At 42.0% G+C, this 11,723-nt stretch overlaps 1 protein-coding gene across 1 annotated transcript in view; it reads right to left on the reverse strand.

Moving 5' to 3' along the window:
* Positions 1-8,681, reverse strand: part of GPC1 (glypican 1) — a 222,257-nt gene extending 213,576 nt beyond the window's left edge. Inside the window, exon 1 of the mRNA XM_013295100.3 lies at positions 8,577-8,681. The gene's annotated coding sequence lies outside the window, so the exon portion shown is untranslated. The remainder of the gene's footprint in view (positions 1-8,576) is intronic.
* Positions 8,682-11,723: the final 3,042 nt, after the last annotated feature.

Here is an 11,723-nt window from a genome sequence, read left to right on the forward strand (position 1 = left end):
GCAGAGTCATAAACCTCTTATCTGGTCTGGCCGCTAGAGAATGACTCGAGGTGACACAGGGGACCAGAGTAGTACCTAATTTTCTCTTTTCCTTCTCAAAGCCTGGCGTCGGCTACTCACCGCCGTTGTATATCGAGGGCTTGCTTCCAGCTCTGCCTGAAGCACCCTTGGGAAAGCTCTCTGTGAGCTACGGCTGCAGCGGGAAGCCCTCCGCAGTCATACAGCTGCTGAAGTGCACTGAAATGCTAACTGCTGACAGGGGAAGAACTGGGACTGAAACCCTAGGGATCTGGCCTTGGGACCATCCCCCGAGCTAGAGATCGTTTCACAGACCGAAGTATTTCCCTTCTTTACACACGTCTCACTTCCCCAAGCTGAGTGATAATAGTGCCCATGGCAGGGACTAAAATCATATCATTCCTGATAAAATCCTGAGAGACCGCAGCACACACTCTGCTTATTCACATGCGCTCTGCTATTCCCATGGTGAAATACTGGGCTACCAACTGCCAGCACAGATCACATTGCCCCAAACCTCTGTGATTAGGTGACCATCATCACTTACCTCCTAAATAGGGATAAGAGCGCTTCTTAGCTGAACACCTGTCTGTGAGGTGCTCGCATACTATCATAATGAGAAGCTTATAAGTAGACAAAATAAAAATAACCCTGAACTGATATAAGCTCTTCAACAAAGAAGCTATCTGCAAGTCTAGACAGGATCCAACCCTGAGCAAACAGATCTTAAATTATGAGGCGCGTCTATTTGTTTTGCTGTTAAATTTGTATGCAGACACAGGATTTGAGCTAGGTACGTTTTAAGCAAATTGAAATAAACATCTTCAAAGTGTCATGGTGAAAATGTATTTTTGGCTTCCATTATAAATTTGATGTCTTCTGTGTGTATCTGAGGACCAGATCCACACATTCTGAACATTCTCAGTTATAAAGAATGGAGCTTGGCAAAAAGTGAACAACAGATTGTCCAATGACGGGCAGAAAGAGCTAGAACTGGGGAAGATAAGAAAAAGCACAGTAAAACACAAAGATGAGTAGACAAAATGCAGAGGAGGAGAAAAGCACACAGCTAGCCAGCAGGATAGTCAGAGGAAGACAGAAAATCCATCCTGCTGTGGAGATCACCTCTTGACAGTCCCAACAAAAAGTGCTGCCCACTGAAAAGCTGATCCAAGCATTATGAAGAAGCAATAATGATGAAGAAGAGCCAAATCATCTGGCACAAGTGGAGAAGGCTACCCTTTAAAAAAAAAAAGTGAACAGAGGCTTTGTACAGCCTCAACTTTCACAGGGTTGTCTTGTTTCTCTAGCACTGTCCACAAGTTTTGCAATGCAGTGGACATGCCTCTCTGTTTCATATGGATGCAAATCAAGAATTGCACAGGCAGCAATGCAATTACACCCACCAGTCCTCCAGCTGTTTCCAAAATGGACCTATGCTGAGTTACAGCCACCTGGAGTCTGACAGCAAAACCAGAACAGGAGAAAACCAAGATAACCTTATCAAATTGCATTGTATCTTTGAAGCTGCGTAAAAGAATAGAGCATTCCCACGTGAATTCAGTGGCGTTTCTACCTTTTTCACTATGCGTCCAGTACAGAGCTCACACAGAATGGGGAGTGGGGAGGGAAAGGAGAGAGGCAAAGCATAAGTGGGCTACAGCTTCCTCCCTCTCACCAAAGTCACGTCATGAAACCCTCAGCACCTTTCCCTCAGCCAGTTCTACACTACTTTTGATTCTGCGGAAACATTAGAAATTCTGGCACCTTCAGATTACAAATTTTCATCAAAGTAGGAGTATCTCAGTACCTTTTCCGCCTCTTTCTTTTAATCTCTGCTATATCTGTCTCCTACAGGATTCATGAAAGCTGCCCCCCTGTTCCCTGCCCCCTCAACATTGGCCGGTGTTCAGCAGAAGCTGGACATGTGTTTTGCTGAGTCAAATCTAATTAAGTTATTCAGAGGATTTACTAGATTACACCTTGCTATCTATAGCTGCTTACTTCTTCACTGGATCTTCCTTCATTAGAAATCCAGCACCTCCTCCTGCCCTCTGCACATTTCCCTGTGAAGCTTTTCTGACCTGCGCAGGAAGCGCATGTGTGGTTGTTTCGGTCACCAAAAATATCAGAGCAGCCCCTTTGAATGACTGATTAATCCAGCCTGATCTCAACTGACTTCGTAAGAAGCCATTTGCCACACAGAGATGATAAGGCTTGTTAGGATTTGTGTGTTCAGATTAATTAATCAAGAATATTGTTTGATAGATGTACAGAGGTGGGTATCCTTCCCAGGACTTCAGGGAGCCAGATTCCAGACCCAGGCCAAGGATGATCTCAATTCTGGCTGCTGAGGAATAGAGGAAGGGGGTCTGCACCGAGGACAAGCGCAGCAGCATATGCCGAGGCTCAGCCAACCTGCTGTTCGACCCTTCGGTGGAAGAGACCAATTCCCTTTTCATGCAATGCTTAATTCCCCCGTGTGGCTAGTACTCTGCAGAGGGAGGTTCTGAACAGCTAAATAATTTCAGAGAGAGAATCTGGCTAATGCGGGTAATTGCCACTCTGTGCTATGGTTCAAATTGAACAACCCAATTTTACAGCAGCGACTTAAAGGAAGGTATTGCTTTAATGACCTCTTACAAATGACTCCACCCTGCAGGACTGTACTTGTATTATATATGAGTCAGAGATTTCCCAGTAGAAAGAAGTCTTAAAGGCCAAAAAATAAATAAATGCCATAAACTCATTAGAGAAACTGCTGCTAATTGGGTCTGCCCCAGGAAGTACATTTCATCCTTTCTGGACACGACGTTCAGTAAAGCTTTTCCCACTCCCAGCTCCGCCAAAACATATGCAACAACGAACAAAGAATATGGACGTGGCACTGAATCTGTTTTATGTTTGATAAGCAGAGCTTAGCTCGATAGTACGAAATGGCTCAAAATTGGCCCCAAAAATACGAGGTTAGAGATGTGTCGTTTCAGCATGCCACTGCAGTGATATGTAGATTTCTCCCACTTCCTGCAGAAGTTGCAATCGAACACCTTCCTCCTGTCATTCAAGAGGTTATATTCAGAAGTTGACCATTTTTGAAAGGGATTTTTCAAATAAAAATCTCCCCTCGTTCTCACTGTCTGATCAGTCTCTGGGCATTGGCTTAAGAATGCCCATGGGACCCACACTGCGTCTGGGTGAGTGCTAGCTCAGCAGCGCATCCCTGACCATTGGTCCAAGGCACATGGAAGTGGGACAGACATCCTGCGCTTCTGCGAGAAAAAAAGTTACAGCCATGGAAAAAGAAATGTGTGAAGTTGCAATGCAGGCATCTGGCAACACTAATGGAACTTCTCAGCTGACACTTCATCCTCAGATGTTGCTACATTAAACACTACAGGCTAAAGCACTTAGATGAATTAATACAATTATCTTGCGTTCTGCTCAAGTGTGTGTTTTTTCCCTCATATCCAGTCAGGTACAGTGGAACCTGCTTTTCTAAAGAAACTGGCTGTGAGGAAACACTGACAACACTGTACTGAAAAACACTGAATACCTTCAGTTGTGAGCAGAGGCTCCCACACTCCAGACTTTGTCTGACCAAAGAAAATAGGCAGTGCTGAGTGTGCAGTGCAGGTAACAGCCAGAGGTGCAGGTAAAGCAGGTGGAAACACCAGGTAGCTGGCAGGATGGCTAACAGCAAATGCTCAGCAGCCTTTCACACTTGGGGGAGAAAACCTGACTTTGAGCTTGGAAATGCATCCTTCCCATGCTTTTTTCTCTGCATTGTTAGTAAGATAATTACTAGGTGACACACATTTTTTGATGTGTGCCAGCTTCACTTCTGATATAACTGGACACATGAGTAGAGTTACAGATGGAATGGATTTGGGCCAGCATGTTTTTCATTTTAAGATGTATGGATTTTGCAACACAAAGCCAGTGTATGAATCCGCTATGGCTACATAAGTTTAAAGGTGCTCAGAGACCAAGTCCTCAGAAGATAGCGTGATGCCAGTGAAGGTACACCAGTTTTTCCAGGCTGAGGATTAAGCATCTTTATAATCCAACGTTGTTGTGTAATGTTACTGTCTCTCTGGGTACTGTTTCTTTGGTCAGGACCACATAAACATCCAGTGCTGGATTCTTCAAGATGCCAGACAATGCAAACCCATCTTCTTAAGATTAAAAATAGAGCTCTTAATCTGATTTTATTTCCTCAACCTGCTAGAATCCAGAGAGCATGAATACCAGGAGATGCAGAGACACTGGGTATTAGAAATGATAGAACTCACCGGGACACTTAGTTCTTCTATAAAAGGTTTTCTCTTTGATGGCTGATTTGTTTTTACAGGGCTACTTTTGAGCATCACCTTGAAAATAAATTGTTTGTAATAGCTATGTATTTTTACAGCAGATACATAATTTTGCCTTAGGCAGGACATTTCGTCTGTGGCTAAAGGAGCAAAGCTTAGTTCCTTTGCCTCTATTGTAGCAGATGCCAGGGACATTGCTTTTTAAAGCATTTTAAATAGAAGTTGGGGGACTGGGGGACCCTGGATCACACTTTCAAATCTTTCTCCCTGCCTTACAAAAGCTAAGCAGTTAGGTCCAATGACTCACTCACACTGACATTTTTGGGAGAGAATGATGCCTTTTATAATAACATTGATATTCCTCCATTGATGTCTCAACACGGGCTAATTTAGAAAAGAAACATGTAGTGCAAGGTTGAAAGGTCACAGGCCAGCCAAAGAACTCATGAGATCATGGGACCATGAAAGAGTCTCCGGCTTTAAAATAAAATAGCCTTTTTTCTTTTTATTTCTTTTTTTAAGGAACAGACAAACTTTTCTGAAAGGCCAGGAATTTAATCTGAGCTCTTCTTTCACATACTGTACAAATAAAAACTACACTGCAGAACTACTTGGGGGGGTTCAGTAGTTTATCTCCAGAGGTCACTTTAATCTATATTGAGTAGGGAAAGAGAGGGAGAAGGAAGGACACACATTTACTTTCGGAAAGCTGCCAGACCTCTTTAAGCTCTGATGTTACCATTGTCAAGCCAACACCCTTCTTAGATTTTTCTCCCCACCGTCTGCAATGCCTCTGCAGTCTAGTGAGTGTGAAATTAAATTATGAAATATTGGATTATTTGTGGCTGTTGCGTTCTGCTCTATCCACACTGTTCTTTTCCTTCTCCCAGTCTCCTGATTTTTCCCTGTCAGAGCTAAGGCGGGGTGCTCACGCTTACAATATAACACATTTACTTCAATGTAATGAATTTACTTCCATTGTGTTCTCTAGAATGATGTTTGCACCCTCAACAGATTTTAACACAGATTCAGGTTTGAGACGAAAATCAGGGCCGGGTTTTCTGGCTCTGATTCCTTTAAATGACTGCTAACCCAAGACGTATTCTTTTTTTTTTTTTTTGTCTCTAAAGAAGATTCTATCAGTTTCTTCCCACTATTAGGTGCATATAAAACCAATTACAGTCAGATGGAGACTATCTTTCAGATTCCAAATGAAACAGAGCATCCTTTCCTTTATAAAGGAACCTGAAAACATTAATGTTGTATTTAGAAATGGATTTGCAAAAACACAAGAGGCCCTAATGTGTTCCCTCTTCCCTCCAGTGCAGCAGCAGCTAACAAATATTATTTGTTGATGTAATATATATAAACCATATATCGTTAGTATGAGAGTTTGTTATTAAACCAAGGCAATTAGACATGGAGTGCGTTCATAACTGTAGCTGCTCAATCTGAAAAAGACAAAGTGGCTTCCTAATGGAACATGCAATTGATAAGAGAAGAAATTATTCTTTCATAGCTCATGTCTTCAAAATTTAAGAAAATAAAGACTAGCTCCTCCAATGAAGCACTGTACTTTAGCCTTGCTGTGCTCCCAAATTTTCATAATAAAATACTTCATTTCTCTGCTTTATTGGCTCTTGGTTTTGTAACGTTAACAAGGTTTATAAACTCTAAGGTAACCAAGTATGAGGCACCTGTAAAGCTTACTGACCAGTGAGAAGAATTTACTTTTGGGACGTACCCAAAACCACTACTAGAAACTGCAAGCATTTGATTAACCGAGTGAGGACTTGTACTGGATACCAGTATATCCATCGAGTTCTCTGCTTAGAAGACTGATCCAAAGTGCTATTTGCAATCTCTGACTGCCTGTCCTTCCTAACTCCATCTTGGTGGAAACAGGAGGCTGTCTCAACGTACAGAGACACAATCCCCTCAGTTAAGAAGCTAATGCAGTACTTGCCTGTAAAAAATTGTAACCTCCCTTCCACTGTGAATCCTGTTGCAGGTTAACCCTGGTAGGCAGCTAAGCACCACACTGCTGCAAACCCAGTTCACAGCCCTAAGTACTCACTGTTTTCCCAGGCAGGATGCTGTAATTCATTTCTTTAAAAGTCAGAATACAGTTCAGGGCATTTTTAGCATCTGCTTTTCACAATGTCCCGTCCCGTCCGTCCCCCCCCCCCGCCCCGTTTCAGAGTTAATTTAGTTAGTTACTATCATGAAGAATTTGGCAAAAAATATTAACCCCGAACCATTGCAGTCCATGCAGCACTCATCATGAAAATAATTCTAAAAGATCTCCACTTTCACTCCTATGGCCTCCGCTACTGTAAATGCATGTGCTGATGACCCTGCAGGGAATGACCCTGCAGGGAATGACCCTGCAGGGAATGACCCTCCAGTGAGCCCCTCAGTCCTCCATTAGCAAGTCTGTGTCACTAACATCTCTGTTACTGCCATCAGCCTGATAGCTCCAGTTCATTTACAAAAGCTAGTATCAGAATTTAGAGTAGTTCACCTAACAGCTGCTGTCGCTCCCATGTCCTCAAGGCAGACGAAAGTTGACCCATCTATGGCTGCCATTGGCTTGATAGGTCACAAGGTGAAAGCACTGTGCGGTCAGCCCACAGTGGCCTCCTTGAGTATCAAAGCACAGCAGTGTCTGTAAATCCTTATAAATTATAGCAGTACACTATCTAACCTTCTTATGTAGGCTTAGACAATTTCCTCCCTCCTCCCATTGCTCATTTTCCACAACTCACAAATGTCTGTTTCACACAAACAAGAAAAATGAGCTGGCAAACACGCTGCCCATAACTCAATTTCAAGGCAGAGAAATACAATTTTCCCCAAATCTTTCCTTCCTAATGTTTTGTGAAATGAACTGTTTAAAACTATCTATTGAGAAGGAGCTGAAAATCCTTCCCTTTAAAAAGTAGCATAATAAATGTACTCTTCAAGAGATGCAGCGCAGCCCACAAGAGAAAGTCCCCTTTTTCTCCATTTATGGGTTTTGATTAAGCATTCTGTTCATATGGATTTGGATGTTTTGATGTCACCCTTTTAACTGTTGCTTTTGTATATGAAAAGCAAAATTGGAGATAGCCAAATGCAAAGAAAAACTGCAAAATTATCTTTCTTAGCTCAGTAGGGATGGCTGGAATCTCTTTTCTCAGACAAACTCCCCTTAACATCAGTGGGAATTTTACATAGTGATTAAGCACAGATATCACTCTAGGCTGGAGAGATCCTGAGGCACAGACTGCTGGAAGCTCAGTGTGGAAGCACTGCTATAAGTTCTTGCTTATAAACACACTAGCGGCCATTGTCAGAGATAGCCCTTTGGTCTGACCCGTTCTCACGTACACTTTACAGAGTCTCAATTTACAAATATGGTTATTTGCAACCGTTGTAAGTTACAGTGACATCAACAACAGCATTAAGAACTCAGGTGACTCCCAGTGAGGCTTCTTTGTGCACTGAGGTGCCTCAGCAGCAGCACCTTGGTTTCCCAGGATCAAGCAGCTTAGCTCCAGGGAGCATGCACGCCTCGGGTAGTGATGCTGAGGACTAACTCCTACCTCTCTGCCCTGTCCTGCAGTGTGCAAGGAGCCTCCTGTGAATGACTGGGTAGTCTCAGCTTTCTTGGCAGTCCGGAGGAGTGAAGTACATCTATATAATTAGGATTACATTTGGGGCCGTAACGGATATAAAAAAAATTCTGAGGTATCTTAATGCCTTTGGTGTGGTTCCTCTTCCCAAACTGATGTTTGTTTGTATGACACACATATAGTGATGCCGGCAAAGAACACTAGTTACAGATACCCAAGGAAGGTCACAACACCACTTGATTCATCCATCACAACGGTACCCCTTAGCACATGGGTGCAAACCCTCCAGTCACACTGTATGTTATCTTTCTCTTCTCCCACACTTCATGAATCTCCCTGCTTTCCCTGCCTACTGGTTTTGTTCTTTGCTCGGCTAAGGAGCTGCTATTAGGATGCTCTTTCTCCTGTTTAGGCAGATTGCTTTGCCTTTCTAATGCTCCTCCTGATCCTGCCAGGTCAGGGAGTGTGTGGATCAGAAAAGGAACTGAACTCACATCTTCTTAAGAGCAATCACAAAACCTGCGGTGGATGAGCTTTCACTTGCCTTATTCTGTATTCACTCAGCAGTGACCCACAGCTACAAAGAGGTTTTGTTTGTGTGCAATAATCAAGAAAGTCAGGAACTCACCTCAGAACTTGCCATGGAGGACCGCTTGTAGCCGTAGCACTGACTCAATGATACATCAATTAATTTGATTGATAGGGTTTATAGAAGGTCATAAGGGCCCTCCTGAGAACCAAAATCAAAAGAAAATAAATCCAGATATGAAGGTACCCTGTGTCTTTCTAAAGCTTTTCTTAGTTGGGAACTAAGCTCATCTACTTTTAATTTCATATAATGAGAAAGCACAGACTTACCTTAGTAAGAACACAGCAAATATTAATTAAGAACCAGAAAGTAAAAAGAATGACAGTAGCTACCAGTGAGGATAACTCTGAGAGTTTGGGGTTTAGACTGTATAAGGCTGAAAAAATAATAATAACCAGAAAGCATGGAAATTAAAAGCCATGCTTGTTAATTAGAGGATATTGAAAGCAGCAGGTTGATGAGAAATGTCCACTTTTTACCTGTGACAATGGAGACAACTCCTTCCTAGAATTAAATCTCTGGTCTTTCTGTATGTGGTCCTGTTAGAGCAGAGTACTAACGACATCACTATGTTAGATCACTTAGTTTAGCATATGCAAGAATTGGATTGTGCTTTAACGTACTGAGGGTTGTCCCCTAAACCATGTGGTGGTTTTAAACTGACCTCATGGAGCTAAAACACCCATTTGTAAGAAACTCTGTCATAGAAAAAATGGAAATTCTATCACTATTGTTCCTACACTGGCAGAATTTCAGTGGGGACACCTGACAGACTGACTGTATCTGCATCTGTGGCTTCCTTTCCTGCTGAGCTAAAGCAGTTAACAGCAACTGAAGATCTGCATCATGCTTCTGGTTTCAGGCAGAAACCTATTTTATTAGGAGCACAGAGACAAACAAACTATAAAGAAAACTGCATAAAAGCTTTACAAATCAGTGTTTTAAAAACTTAACTTTTCATCAGTCTATCTGCTGCTCTGCTCTCTGTGATGCCACTTTATCTCAGCAGAGACACAGGCAGCCTGTATTCTTTTAACCTCAGCAGGCTGTCACTGGTCTTTGATATAGCAGCTGTCTCATAGCTACCACTAGATTTCAATTAAACCAGGCTATATTTAGGGTGAAAATAGGGCTATTTTAAACTGCCATACCTGCCAACTTTTATTCACTCTCAGCAGTAGTTATTTTATTTGATGTTCCTGGTTTTAAGCTGTGCCATCCATAAAATTAAAAAGATACCAGAAACTGTGATGTATCTTACATTCACATCACCAAAAATCTATCATTAAAAGCAGCACTTCTCTAGAGAAGAACGCACTTAAAGATGATAAATAATAAAATGCTCTCTACTCATAGCCAGGGCTGCTAGCACAGACTTGCCATGGTGGGGCAATACAAATGATTCTCCGGTGCCAAGGAGAATTAAACTCAATACATTTTTCACTGATCACAGGGGTCTATTGCTAACACTGTTAGTGCCACGGAAAGAAATGACGTGGAGGATGTCAGCCTAATGCTTCCATGTGGTCCAACACAACTCTCTTGTCTTAGGGTCAGATTATGTGAGTTGGGGTAAAATAGTTATGTATCCTCACATTTTCACTTCAGACAGTCATCCCTTTTGCCCTCTATCAATAACGCATCATTCATGTTTCATCAGCAGGTAACATGCAGAAGACCCACTAACAGACTAACTGCAACACCCATTCTCCTTCATTGTGGTGGGGCATGCTTTCCAAAACACCGTAATGCTCAACCTGTGGTCAGCGTGGTCCACTATCATAGAAATTCTGTTATATGTACACGCGTATGTAAATGCAGGCATGCACACATACATACTGTGACGCTAACCTGGCATTTAAGAGAGCATCTCTGTTCTAAAGCGTGTGAAGAACCCATATTTTTAGATAATGCAATTACCTGCATGAAAATGATGGTGCACATTTTTACTGGAACAAGAAAGAAAATCTTATTTGAGTCATCTAAAATTTAATAGGCTACAAACACAGCTAAAGCAAAAGATAACTCTCTCATGCAAAAGCCTGCTCATAAACAGTCTGTAATTACACTTGCTGCCTTTTGGTTGAAGGCATGGACTTTATTTAAAGTGCAAGAGCTGTTTTTCTGCAAGAAAGCTTATTGGAGAGGGAATTAAAACAAGCATGATCACATCCTGACATGCATAAAATGCTGATTGTCTCACTTGCCTTGTATGTCAAGTGCTTACTCTTGCAAGGTATCTGGAGCTGTCAACGCCAGCTGAACTCAGCAAGACAGAGAGGTGCTCAGCGCATCTTAAAAAACCCTTGGCATCGGGAGCAGCCCTCAGATACACTCGATGTTTGCCAGTAAAACGTACCACGGGAACGATGGCAATTACAGAGCAACTATTTGTGCAAGCATTACTGGAACTCCATACCACCCTTCAGAGAAAGGAGCTGGCAAGGCGGAGGGGGGCTGCAAAAGAGCTACAGCTGCGGCTTGAAGACTGCAAAGCTACCTAATACTGAGAGACTAAATAAACCACACCTCTCTGCCTCGTTAGGTGTAAAATACAACGTAAAACCAACACTGTTTTGCTTAAAGGGTCAAATAGAGACATTAAAAAATAAGAAAGCCAGAATAGCAGGGTCAAATAGAGACATTAAAAAATAAGAAAGCCAGAATAGCTACACCTACAATCTCTACAACATGTTCCGCCATAGCCTTAGGTATGTATGTTTGGGCATATTAATCGTTTGCTTCAGCTGGGGCTTAAAATGGACAGGGCATAACGCGTTGGGTAGTTATTCAATGTTTTGGTTTACCCTTGCTCTTCCCAGCAAGGCCCCAAACACTGCCTTGGTTGCTGTATTTTAACCAAGCCCAGCTTTGAAGGCAGAACAATTAATTTTTATTATTATTTTATTTAAATGGCAAGATGGTATCATGGCACTTCAAAACATCATGGAATTTATTTCCACAACAAAGATACACCTTTCCAAATGCTAGTCAAGGCTTTTGTTTGTTTTTGGTTTTTTTTTTTAACCATTAAAAACAAACAAACCAACCAAAGATCTGCTTCCCTTTACTTATTCTTGCACATGACTGAATCATTTTGGCTGAAACGTACCAAAAAAAAAAAAAAAAAAAAAGGCATAAGCAGTCATTCCGCTTGGAAAATAACGCTGACTGGAAAATCAGCTT

Source organism: Falco peregrinus, chromosome 12 (genome assembly GCF_023634155.1).
Source record: "Falco peregrinus isolate bFalPer1 chromosome 12, bFalPer1.pri, whole genome shotgun sequence".
NCBI classification, from domain to species: domain Eukaryota; kingdom Metazoa; phylum Chordata; class Aves; order Falconiformes; family Falconidae; genus Falco; species Falco peregrinus.